Below are 12158 nucleotides of genomic sequence, written 5' to 3'. Positions count from 1 at the left end.
TACTGCAGGGGGGTCCTTGGATGAAGGGAAAACCCTGACCCTCTGTAATACCTGCGGTTCCTCTGGTGAAAGGAGTGGTTCTGAGAGAGAAGGAATACACAACACAAGAAAAGAGAGGTTAACAGTGGTGCTGCCTGGCTGGAACAATGACATATTGACTGAGTAAAATGCAGTTTCCAGTTGGGGTGGGAATTACCAGGTACACCAAGTTAATGATAGTTTCACAATACTTAGGTGGGATACGATGTATTGCGATTCTATATGTTTTGAGATTCGATACTGATTTTTATTGCATTTCGATGTTTCAAACATATTGCCCACCATATGTCTGCTGCAGAGGGACAAGAGAGCCATGGGACATGATCAGTCATGGAAATAGTGCTGAAAACGATGTTTCTGTTTATCCCCACACACTAACTGTATTTAAAAAAATATCTTAGATGATGAGACTGATAGGGGGGAAAAAACATGTTCAAGTTCTGCCCCTGCCCCATGTCCACTCCCACTGTTTTTAACAGGGAGGATAGGGGAAATAAAGGGGTGAATTTAGACTGATACCCTTGTGCTTGCTACAGCTCCTGCTAGCACCAAAGACCCAAGATGGCCACCACTGTGCTTGTTAGACCAGTGTTTCCTGTGAAACTGGGTGTTGTAATGATGAAACACAGCTGTCAACAACACAGAGCGTGAACTCTGTCGGGGGGCCACTGAACAAGACAAGGCGTCGCTTCTATGTTCAGTGTTCCACCTGACCCAAACCACAATCAGAGAGACTGAGAGCGTGGCAGTCTACTGATCTCCGTGTTGACCCTGCTACTCCGTGTCTCTCCTCTGTCCCAGCGGCCTTCGTAAGCTTTGTGTGTGTCGTCTTGGCGAGACAATGAGCCGGCATACACCACGGGAAACGTGTGTGTGTCGTCTTGGCAAGACAATGAGCCGGCGTACACCACGGGAAACGTGTGTGTGTCGTCTTGGCGAGACAATGAGCCAGCATACACCACGGGAAACGTGTGTGTGTCGTCTTGGCGAGACAATGAGCCAGCATACACCACGGGAAACGTGTGTGTCGTCTTGGCGAGACAATGAGCCAGCATACACCACGGGAAACGTGTGTTGCTATGACTAGGACGGGTTGTTGCTATGACTAGGACGCGTTGTTACTATGACTAGGCTGTTACTATGACTATGTTACTATGGCGGGTATGTTACTATGACTATGACGGGTATGTTACTATGACGGGTTGTTACTATGACTAGGATGGGTTGTTACTATGACTAGGACGGGTTGTTACTGACTAGGATGGGTTGTTACTATGACTAGGACGGGTATGTTACTATGACTAGGACGCATTGTTACTATGACGGGTTGTTGCTATGACTAGGACGGGTTGTTACGATAACTGGGACGGGTTGTTACTATGACTAGGACGCGTTGTTACTATGACGGGTTGTTACTATGACTAGGACAGGTTGTTACTATGACGGGTATGTTACTATGACGGGTTGTTACTAGGATGGGTTGCTAATAGGACTAGGATGGGTTGCTAATAGGACTAGGATGGGTTGCTAATAGGACTAGGATGGGTTGCTAATAGGACTAGGGTGGGTTGCTAATAGGACTAGGGTGGGTTGCTAATAGGACTAGGGTGGGTTGCTAATAGGACTAGGGTGGGTTGCTAATAGGACTAGGGTGGGTTGCTAATAGGACTAGGGTGGGCTGCTAATAGGACTAGGGTGGGCTGCTAATAGGACTAGGGTGGTTTCTGGACAACAAAAGAAAATTGATATGAAACCAATAGAACAGGAGAGAAATTACATAGGGCTGGGCGATATATCCGATTGAATTCAAATGTATGTTTTTGCGCACTATTCCAAATGCCTATATCGTAGAATCAAGTTTTTCTCAGAATCAAGATTTTTGTATTTCTTAGTTTTTATGAGCGTTTGTTCTCATGTTGTTTTTTTGGTCTCGTTCACTCCTTCTGTGCTGGTCACCTTCCCATTTACACCAGAGATCTGTAATATAATAACGAGATGCTCATGTCTCTGCCTTAACAATGGGAGTTGTTGTCCCAAAGACCGGAAAGCAGGTTTCAAGCCTAAGTTACAAATAAGTGCATAGAAACGCACTGGGCTTATTTTGGACACATTTTGGCGAGAGTGTAAGCTCTCGCTTCGCCACTTTCTCCCAAGCCCCTCCCCATACCACTCACAACAAGAAAGATGAGAGATCACTTCTTCCTCTGACAAGCTGTTTCAAGACATTATTTTACTGTAATAGAGAAGTTAACCTTTCCACCCATACCCTGTTTCTACTCCTCACATTTCGAGGAGAGCAGACACTACTACAATGGATGTACCAATGAACATTCATTCTGGAAAATGCTCAGTTCATTGTGTGCGCATTATGGTACCACGTATTGCTAGCAGCATTATAGTAAAATCAAGATTGTTATACTCGCTGTTTAGTCTGTTTTTTTATTTTTTTTTTAAGTTTGCAATAAGCATATAACTATCAAAGGAATCGGCAACTCATTCTGAGAAATAAGTCAGGCCACTTGATTTCAACCTGTGAACAAAGTGGACAGGCTAGCATGCAGTTCAAACCGAGACGGACAGAAGGGTGTGTTCATAACAATTAAACTGTTTTGCCTTGTTAGCTGAATTCAGATCAGAAATTATACCTAGATCCAAGTTGGCTACACCTGAAATATAAATATTAGCTGGGTACTAACTAGCACGTGGGCTTGTGCTTGAGAGATTGAGACCGGTGTTAATTTTCTAGAATACCTGCTACATTATTAGTGAATGTGCATTATGCATGGTTCTAGTTACATTCGTAACAAAAAAGGGCTTTTTTAAAGACACAACTGAAAGCCTGATCAGTTTTTATTGGCCAATAAATGATTTTATGGTTGTGGAAGGCATCTATTCAGCCTCGGTATGATTACACAAACTCTGAATTCATTATTGCTGACTGTTTTAAATGCAGTGGATTTGACCTTTTAATTGTTCAACAATGCTTATTTAGAGACAACATAAAATAAAATTGAGATGTCTATATTTTGAATTGCCCATAAGTCTGAAAAAATGTAAATGTGAGTTTTAGGCCCTAATAGTGGGGGTCCAATAGGGAAGTAAATGGAAATTGTCTGTCTATGCAGAAAGAGAGGAATCCAGGATAATTTAGCTTCTTTAAAAAAAGAGCTGTGGATTGTTTCAAATTGCAAGCTCATAGGCCTTATGCCTATTTGGAAAGCCTGCAGTTTGGGCAGCGCGCGTGGCAATAGGCCTAGCTGATTGAGTTGTGGCTGTCAGTAAAACACATCTAAAATGTGTGTAGATAATGTGTCTTGAGAAGAAAGGGAGGGGTGTGGTAAAGATAGACGCGAGTCCAAGCTGTCTCTTGCCCATTCATTGTGTGAATTGTTTGCAATTTTGATGAATTCCTCATTACGTATGTCATCAGTAGTAAATGTAATCCCAGTCATTTGGATCCATGAATTTATGTTAATGCATGTATTAATTAGTCAATTACAGTTCTCATTCTTGGAGTGGAAATGTTGTTTGCAGATTTCACAACCTGCTACACTTGTGAGAAAGTTTTGGTTAATTTCATAACCATTTACGAGACTAACAAAAAAACTGTCATTGTCTTTTGTTTGGAGTGTTCCATGTGAGCAATTAGCACTTATCTGATTTCTTTGTCCTGAAAATGTTGAGGGAGCGCGCGTGCCTGAGAATGCATAGAAGTACCTGGCCTGCTCTGTGGAAATGTAGGAAAGGGTGTTGATAATATATTAAAACTATACTTCCTCACTGTACGCTATTTGAAAAATCTTCCCAACAATCTCCCCCTCGATAACCACCAATCCTCGAGGTGAAAGAGCAATGGAAGTTACAGGCCTACTGCTGCATTGGCCTATAGGCTATGAGTTCTAAGCACTCATTTCTTTAGCTGCCAATGGATCATGGTGTATCAATGCATATGGCAGGGGCTGGTGATGTTGCATTAGTTGATTTTTAACTTGATCAATTTAATTAATATTTTCTGATAAAAAAAAATATAGATATATGTTCCACGAAAATGCACATATGAAAATCATAACTACGCCTTCCCAACTTGAACGTCACGCGCTGCCTTTAAAGTCCTTTTCAAATAATTGCCTCCATGTTTCCATGGTGAGATTTTGTCTACAGGCTACTTTGAAGCAAGGTAAAACATGTCTCCATAATATAAGATAAAATATTCAGGTTTTAAACAATTTAGTTTGTTTTCAAAATGCACACTACCTCCAGCTCACATTGTAAAGTGGAGAGTGAGGCACTGGCAGCCTGTTGCCTGCACTTGAATGGGAGAGTCAGCTTCAATTACCAGTTGAGGATTAAAAATAGTAGCTCTTTTTAATCGTGCACCAATACCGTTTTTAACACGCGATTGCATTTAGAATTGTTGCGCAATGAATGGGCTTCTAAAAGCAGGTTTTTACTGAAGCAGCAACCAAGTGAGGAGCTGCAGGAGAAATCAATCTCAAATAGGCTCTGTACGCTGTACGCTGTGTACGCTGTGTACGCTGTGTACGCTGTGTACGCTGTACGCTGTACGCTGTGTACGCTGTGTACGCTGTGTACGCTGTGTACGCTGTGTACGCTGTACGCGTGTGATAAATCAGATACATGACGACTAACAAGAAAAAACACAGGCCAATTTAATTCCACTAAATTATTAAATCAACCTATAGACTGAATAAATGTATTTCCGTCAATGAATAAAAAGCATTATTTTGCAAAAGGATTTTTTTTGTCCTGGTCAATTTTTTGCAAAAAACAATCAGATTTTGACAGAAATATGGCTGAAATGCAAAGAAAGTTCAAGGAGAAGGGCTACAAGAATGATCAGATGAATATTGCCACTGAGAAAATTCAAAACAAAACATGACCTTTTTCAAGGTCAGTCTCGCAAAAAGACGCATTCTTGTGTTCTAACTACCCGCTATTCAAAGTGCTCTGAACAAATTAAGGGAATTGTTCACAAACATTGGCACCTAAAATCCGATGATAGTCTCGGTAATGTGTTTTCTGACCTTCTCTTGGTCGTATTCTCGCGGGGCAGAAATCTCAGAGACCAATTGGTACACTCTGATTTACCACCCCAAGATATTCCTGAACTACGTCTATTTGCGCCCCTGCTGGATGGAAATTACAAATGTAATGGCTGTGCTCAATGCAATGGTACTTATAAATGTAGATCCTTCAAACACCCACAAACAAGGAAATCGATCCCAATCAAAGGTGTTATTACATGCTCCACTAAGGCAGTTATTTATCTTATAACTTGTCCTTGTGATAAAAATTATGTAGGTAAAACAAAGCACAAATTAAAAGTACGTATCTCAGAGCATCGTAGCACCATTAGGTGTAAGAACTTTACTTACCCAGTTGCGGCCCACTTCTTGGAGGCAGGCCACTCGATTTCGTCTCTGCGTTGTATTGGCATCGAACATGTCACCCCCCTAGGAGAGGGGGTGACCCTGATAATTTATTGTTAAAACGAGAGGCTGCCTGGATCTTTAACTTAAAGACCCTTGCGCCCTTCGGTCTCAACGTAGACTTTGATCTGAAGCCATTCTTGTGACTTTGCCATTGTAATTGTTTGTAAGCTTGTGTAGTCAAATGAATCTATGATCGTATGCTCTCCATTTGTTTGTATGCTGTTCTTTGTATGACATTTTAATATTTGATAATTAACCAATGATATTAGGCCACTCTTGGCCATGATTAGACACCTGTGTCTTTTGACACTATATAAACGATTCATCCCACAGTGTTTGTGATTATACCCTGATGAAGACAGCTTGGCTGTCGAAACGTTGATAATAACATTTTTGCATCTGAGCTCCTAGAGTGTGCGGCTCTCTTTTTATTGTCAAGTTTTCTACTCCGCTAGCCAGCACCTCTAGCCAGCACCTCTAGCCAGCACCTCTAGCCAGCACCTCGCCTAAATAGGTGTGCGTTTCTTTTTCTTTTAGATTTTTTTGCCGGTAACAGTTTTCAGCTTTTCATAATTTTTTCCAGCCAGAAGACATAAATTGCCAGCTAACGGAAATCCTGGATCACATATACAGTATCTCTCTTTGCCTGGTAAGACTTTCAGGGCTCTACGATTGGCCTTTTTGTTTTTACAAGGAGCACGTGTGCGCCTAACTTGAACGCTTTAGGAGCACCGGGTTGCGGTACAGTGAAGTAATCATTGATTGCAACAATTACCGTCTGGGTGATTTGTTTTCTAGGCATACTGGTGCTCCTAAAAAAAAACGTCAGGTCGCACAGCGGGTGAAATGGGTGCACTGTGAAGAATTCCAAAATTAAAATCACTTTGCGCCGATTTGCTGGTGTTTTTGCAGTCTTATGTCCCCCCCCCCCACACACACACACACACTATTTTGGGGCCACGAAAGCTAACTAAAGTCACCAGTGGGCCACCAGTTGGGGATTCCTAACATAGGGAATAGGGTGTGATTTGGAATGCATGCTGTGGCTGACTGCAGCCCGGCAGCTTGGCTGTCATGCCTGGTCTCCGTGAAGAACGCTCTCCTGAAGGGAGCAGCCAGGGTCCAAGCCCTCCTCTGCATTTTACTGATGCTGTGAATGCAGCTCTCGGCTTAGATTGGAGGTCACGTTACGCTTGGCAGGAAGGATGAATTTGGCCTTAAAATCGGCTTTAAAGTAAAAGAGTAGCTTTTCTCTCTCCGGATCCGTTTGACTGGATAAAGGCCTATAGTTAACAAGAATTGATGAACCTGGTCAGGCAGCCCTACCACTCTCATAGTCTGCGTCTCTATGGTAACAGCACACCCTTGCAGATCCCTGCAACTTGATGAGTGTTTTCTTCTGAAATGATTCACTAGAATTCATTGGTGATTAAGTGTCAGCACCTAAAAAAAAAAAAAACTGAATAGCACTGAGACACGGGTTAGATGCAAATCTCTTTTAAAATAAGGAATGCAGCTTTTTGAGGGCACACAACAATCATGATAGGTGAAATAGACATGATTACATAATGAACCGGTTGCTTGCTGGCGACGGGTGTATTCTTGAGCACCCAGTGGACGGTTGCTTTGGGGAATAATAATAAAATGTACATTTTAACTGGTAGCTGTGCTATTGCTGATACAGTCTAATGTATTTCCTGTTGACCTCCATCACATAGAGCCTGTCAGATATGTTGCAACTCAAATGGCTCCCTATCCCCGACATTGGGCTCTAGTCAAAAGTAGTGCACTGTGTCCCATGATCGAAAGTAGTGCACTATATAGGGAATAGGGTGCCATTTGGGATTCACCCATATTGTGATGCTTTGTTGCCACTGGATGCTTTGTTTAATTCCCTTACATCACGTATCCCTCTCCGTACCTCAAACACATTCCCTTACATCACGCATCCCTCGCCCCACCTCAAACACATTCCCTTACATCACGCATCCCTCGCCGTACCTCAAACACATTCCCTTACATCACGCATCCCTCTCCGTACCTCAAACACATTCCCTTACATCACGCATCCCTCGCCCCACCTCAAACACATTCCCTTACATCACGCATCCCTCGCCCCACCTCAAACACATTCCCTTACATCACGCATCCCTCGCCCCACCTCAAACACATTCCCTTACATCACGCATCCCTCGCCCCACCTCAAACACATTCCCTTAAACACACATTCCCTTACATCACGCATCCCTCGCCCACCACCTCAAACACATTCCCTTACATCACGCATCCCTCTCCGTACCTCAAACACATTCCCTTACATCACGCATCCCCTCTCCACCTCAAACACATTTCCTTACATCACGCATCCCTCGCCCCACCTCAAACACATTCCCTTACATCACGCATCCCTCTCCATTTCCTTACATCACGCACCTCAAACACATTCCCTTACATCACGCATCCCTCTCCGTACCTCAAACACATTCCCTTACATCACGCATCCCTCCGTACCTCAAACACCCCACCTCAAACACATTCCCTTACATCACGCATCCCTCGCCCCACCTCAAACACATTCCCTTACATTACGCATCCTCTCCGTACCTCAAACACATTCCCTTACATCACGCATCCCTCTCCGTACCTCAAACACATTCCCTTACATCACGCATCCCTCTCCGTACCTCAAACACATTCCCTTACATCACGCATCCCTCTCCGTACCTCAAACACATTCCCTTACATCACGCATCCCTCTCTGTACCTCAAACACACTCCCTTGGAACATATTTTATTACTGTGTAGCCAAGCATTTCACAAGCAAAGGAACTCTTTAATGTGTAAGCTATTTGTAATATCGCTGTTTGTCAGCCTTCCTGGCTGAGAGCTTGTACAACACTATGCCTACATTACACTGTGTGAACGTCCTTAATGATCTGGAAGAGGTATTGAAGAATGGAAAAACAGACCCGCTGAATTTCATTGGAAATGTTTTATTATTCAGGATTTTGTTCTATAACGCATACAAACCTCAACTCCAATATATCATCCGTCATATGATGCATCAGCAGATGAAACCCATGTTCATCCCAATGTATGCACAACTCAAGTAGAGTTGAGTGGGGGTGGAGTTGGCCTCTGTCTGGCTGCATACTTTCACTATGATTAGTTTCCTGTGCGTGGCCCTCCCAGACACACACACACACAGAGTACATGCCCCTCTCCTCTGGCCCTCCCAGACACACACAGAGTACATGCCCCACTCCTCTCCTCTGGCCCTCCCTGCCTGTTGAGGGAAGTGGTCTTTTTTGTGCCAGAGCAGCTGTTCCATACAACCAGCATGTGAGCGAGTACGACAGAGCTCTGATGGCATCCTCGGAGTGTAAACATTGGCCTGTGTCTGACCTGGCCGTGACCCAGCTAACACTGCACTCCACTTGAGTAAACCTGGCCAGCCCTGCTCAGTCTGTAAATATCTCACCAGGCTACCGGCTTAATGGGACTAGTCGTCTGTGTTTTTCTCATTGCCTCATTTCAAACAGACTGATTCTCAGTGATCTGACTGGCTTCCTCCTGAGTATTTGCTCACCTCAGGAAATGGTAGGCTCTCGTTTTGAGGAAATCCTACAAAATAAATGAACCACAGAAGATTTCATGTCTGCTGAGTCACTGGGCTGCAGGCCAGTTTATACTAATCAGTATGATTTATTTTATTCAACCTTTATTTAACTAGGCAAGTCAGTTAAGAACCAATTCTTATTCACAATGACGGCCTACCAAATCAAATCAAATGTATTTATAAAGCCCTTCTTACATCAGCTGATATCTCAAAGTGCTGTACAGAAACCCAGCCTAAAACCCCACACAGCAAGCAATGCAGGTGTAGAAGCACGGTGGCTAGGAAAAACTCCCTAGAAAGGCCAAAACCTAGAGAGGAACCAGGCTATGTGGGGTGGCCAGTCCTCTTCTGGCTGTGCCGGGTGGAGATTATAACAGAACATGGCCAAGATGTTCAAATGTTCATAAATGACCAGCATGGTCGTATAATAATAAGGCAGAACAGTTGAAACTGGAGCAGCAGCACGGTCAGATGGACTGGGGACAGCAAGAAGTCATCATGTCAGGTAGTCCTGGGGCATGGTCCAAGGGCTCAGGTCCTCCGAGAGAGAGAATTAGAGAGAGCATATGTGGGGTGACCAGTCCTCTTCTGGCTGTGCTGGGTGGAGATACCAAAAGGCCTCCTGCGGGGATGGGGGCCTGGGATTCAAATTAAAAATATAGGACAAAACACACATTACGACAAGAGAGACAACACTACATAAAGAGAGACCTAGGACAACAACATAGCAAGGCAGCAACACATGACAACACAACATGGTAGCAACACATCATGGTAGCAGCACAAAACATGGTACAAACATAATTGGGCAAAAAGGTCAAGGTAGAGGCAACAATACATCCCACACAGCAGCCACAACTGTCAGTAAGTGTCCATGATTTGAGTCTTTGAATGAAGAGATGGAGATAATACCGTCCAGTTTTAGTGTTTGTTGCAGCTCGTTCCAGTCGCTAGCTGCAGTGAACTGAAAAGAGGAGCGACCCAGGGATGTGTGTGCTTTGGGGATCTTTAACAGAATGTGACTGGCAGAATGGGTGTTGTATGTGGAGGATGAGGGCTGCAGTAGATATCTCAGACAGGGGGGAGTGAGGCCTAAGAGGGTTTTATAAATAAGCATCAACCAGTGGGTCTTGCGACAGGTTTACAGAGATGACCAGTTTACAGAGGAGTATAAAGTGCAGTGATGTGTCCTATAAGGAGCATTGGTGGCAAATCTGATGGTCGAAAGGTAAAGAACCTCGAGAGCACCCTTACATGCCGATCTATAAATTACTTCTCTGTAATCTAACATGGGTAGGATGGTCATCTGAATCAGGGTTAGTTTGGCAGCTGGGGTGAAACGGGAGCGATTTATGATAGAGGAAACCAGGTCTAGATTAAACTTTAGCCTGCAGCTTTGGTATGTGCTGAGAGAAGGACAGTGTACCGTAAACAAAACAGTACAAATCATCCATTCTCCACTCCATGTTTGAGCTCTTCGGATTAAAGGCAGTTGTTTGTTGGCAGAGGGGGGGGGCGCATTTTAAATGTCAGCAGAAATGGATTAGTACATTTCTGTTTCACTTCTCCTTCAACCTGAATCTCTCTCGCTCACTCTCTCCTGTCCTCTCACTCTCTCCTGTCCTCTCGCTCGCTCTCTCCTGTCCTCTCTCGCTCGCTCTCTCCTGTCCTCTCTCGCTCGCTCTCTCCTGTCCTCTCTCGCTCGCTCTCTCCTGTCCTCTCTCGCTCGCTCTCTCCTGTCCTCTCTCGCTCGCTCTCTCCTGTCCTCTCTCGCTCGCTCTCTCCTGTCCTCTCTCGCTCGCTCTCTCCTGTCCTCTCTCGCTCGCTCTCTCCTGTCCTCTCTCGCTCGCTCTCTCCTGTCCTCTCTCGCTCGCTCTCTCCTGTCCTCTCTCTGCTCGCTCGCTCTCTCCTGTCCTCTCTCGCTCGCTCTCTCCTGTCCTCTCTCGCTCGCTCTCTCCTGTCCTCTCTCGCTCGCTCTCTCCTGTCCTCTCTCGCTCGCTCTCTCCTGTCCTCTCTCGCTCGCTCTCTCCTGTCCTCTCTCGCTCGCTCGCTCTCTCCTGTCCTCGCTCGCTCGCTCGCTCTCTCCTGTCCTCGCTCGCTCGCTCGCTCTCTCCTGTCCTCTCTCGCTCGCTCGCTCTCTCCTGTCCTCGCTCGCTCTCTCTCTCTGCTCGCTCGCTCTCTCCTGTCTCGCTCTCTCCTGCTCGCTCGCTCGCTCTCTCCTGTCCTCGCTCGCTCTCTCCTGCTCGCTCTCTCCTGTCCTCGCTCGCTCTCTCCTGTCCTCGCTCGCTCGCTCGCTCTCTCCTGTCCTCGCTCGCTCGCTCGCTCTCTCCTGTCCTCGCTCGCTCGCTCGCTCTCTCCTGTCCTCGCTCGCTCTCTCCTGTCCTCGCTCGCTCTCTCCTGTCCTCGCTCGCTCGCTCGCTCTCTCTCCTGTCCTCGCTCGCTCTCTCCTGTCCTCGCTCGCTCTCTCCTGTCCTCGCTCGCTCTCTCCTGTCCTCGCTCGCTCTCTCCTGTCTCGCTCGCTCTCTCCTGTCCTCGCTCGCTCTCTCCTGTCCTCGCTCGCTCTCTCCTGTCCTCGCTCGCTCTCTCCTGTCCTCGCTCGCTCTCTCCTGTCCTCGCTCGCTCTCTCCTGTCCTCGCTCGCTCTCTCCTGTCCTCGCTCGCTCTCTCCTGTCCTCGCTCGCTCTCTCCTGTCCTCGCTCGCTCTCTCGCTCTCTCCTGTCCTCGCTCGCTCTCTCGCTCGCTCTCTCCTGTCCTCGCTCGCTCTCTCGCTCGCTCTCTCCTGTCCTCGCTCGCTCGCTCGCTCTCTCCTGTCCTCGCTCGCTCGCTCGCTCTCTCCTGTCCTCTCTCGCTCGCTCGCTCTCTCCTGTCCTCTCTCGCTCGCTCGCTCTCTCCTGTGCTCGCTCGCTCTCTCCTGTCCTCGCTCGCTCGCTCGCTCTCTCCTGTCCTCGCTCGCTCTCTCCTGTGCTCGCTCGCTCTCTCCTGTGCTCGCTCTCTCTCCTGCTCGCTCTCTCTGTCCTGCTCCTCTCTCGCTCGCTCGCTCTCTCCTGT

At 46.1% G+C, this 12158-nt stretch overlaps 1 protein-coding gene and 1 long non-coding RNA gene across 6 annotated transcripts in view; one reads left to right on the top strand and one right to left on the bottom strand.

The window, feature by feature from the left end:
• The window catches only part of LOC112249993 (AT-rich interactive domain-containing protein 1B), a 92450-nt gene that overhangs the window by 12428 nt on the left and 67864 nt on the right, over positions 1-12158 (top strand). The gene's annotated exons all lie outside the window — the stretch shown is intronic.
• On the bottom strand, positions 7392-7999 carry LOC121846488. The gene is made up of 3 exons (XR_006083354.1): positions 7926-7999; positions 7752-7791; positions 7392-7693 (listed from the first exon to the last, which is right to left on the bottom strand). It is a non-coding gene; the product is annotated as an uncharacterized LOC121846488 (long non-coding RNA).

Source organism: Oncorhynchus tshawytscha, linkage group LG05 (genome assembly GCF_018296145.1).
Source record: "Oncorhynchus tshawytscha isolate Ot180627B linkage group LG05, Otsh_v2.0, whole genome shotgun sequence".
In the NCBI taxonomy this organism is placed as follows: Eukaryota; Metazoa; Chordata; class Actinopteri; order Salmoniformes; family Salmonidae; genus Oncorhynchus; species Oncorhynchus tshawytscha.
This window is presented reverse-complemented; position numbering and strand designations above follow the sequence as displayed.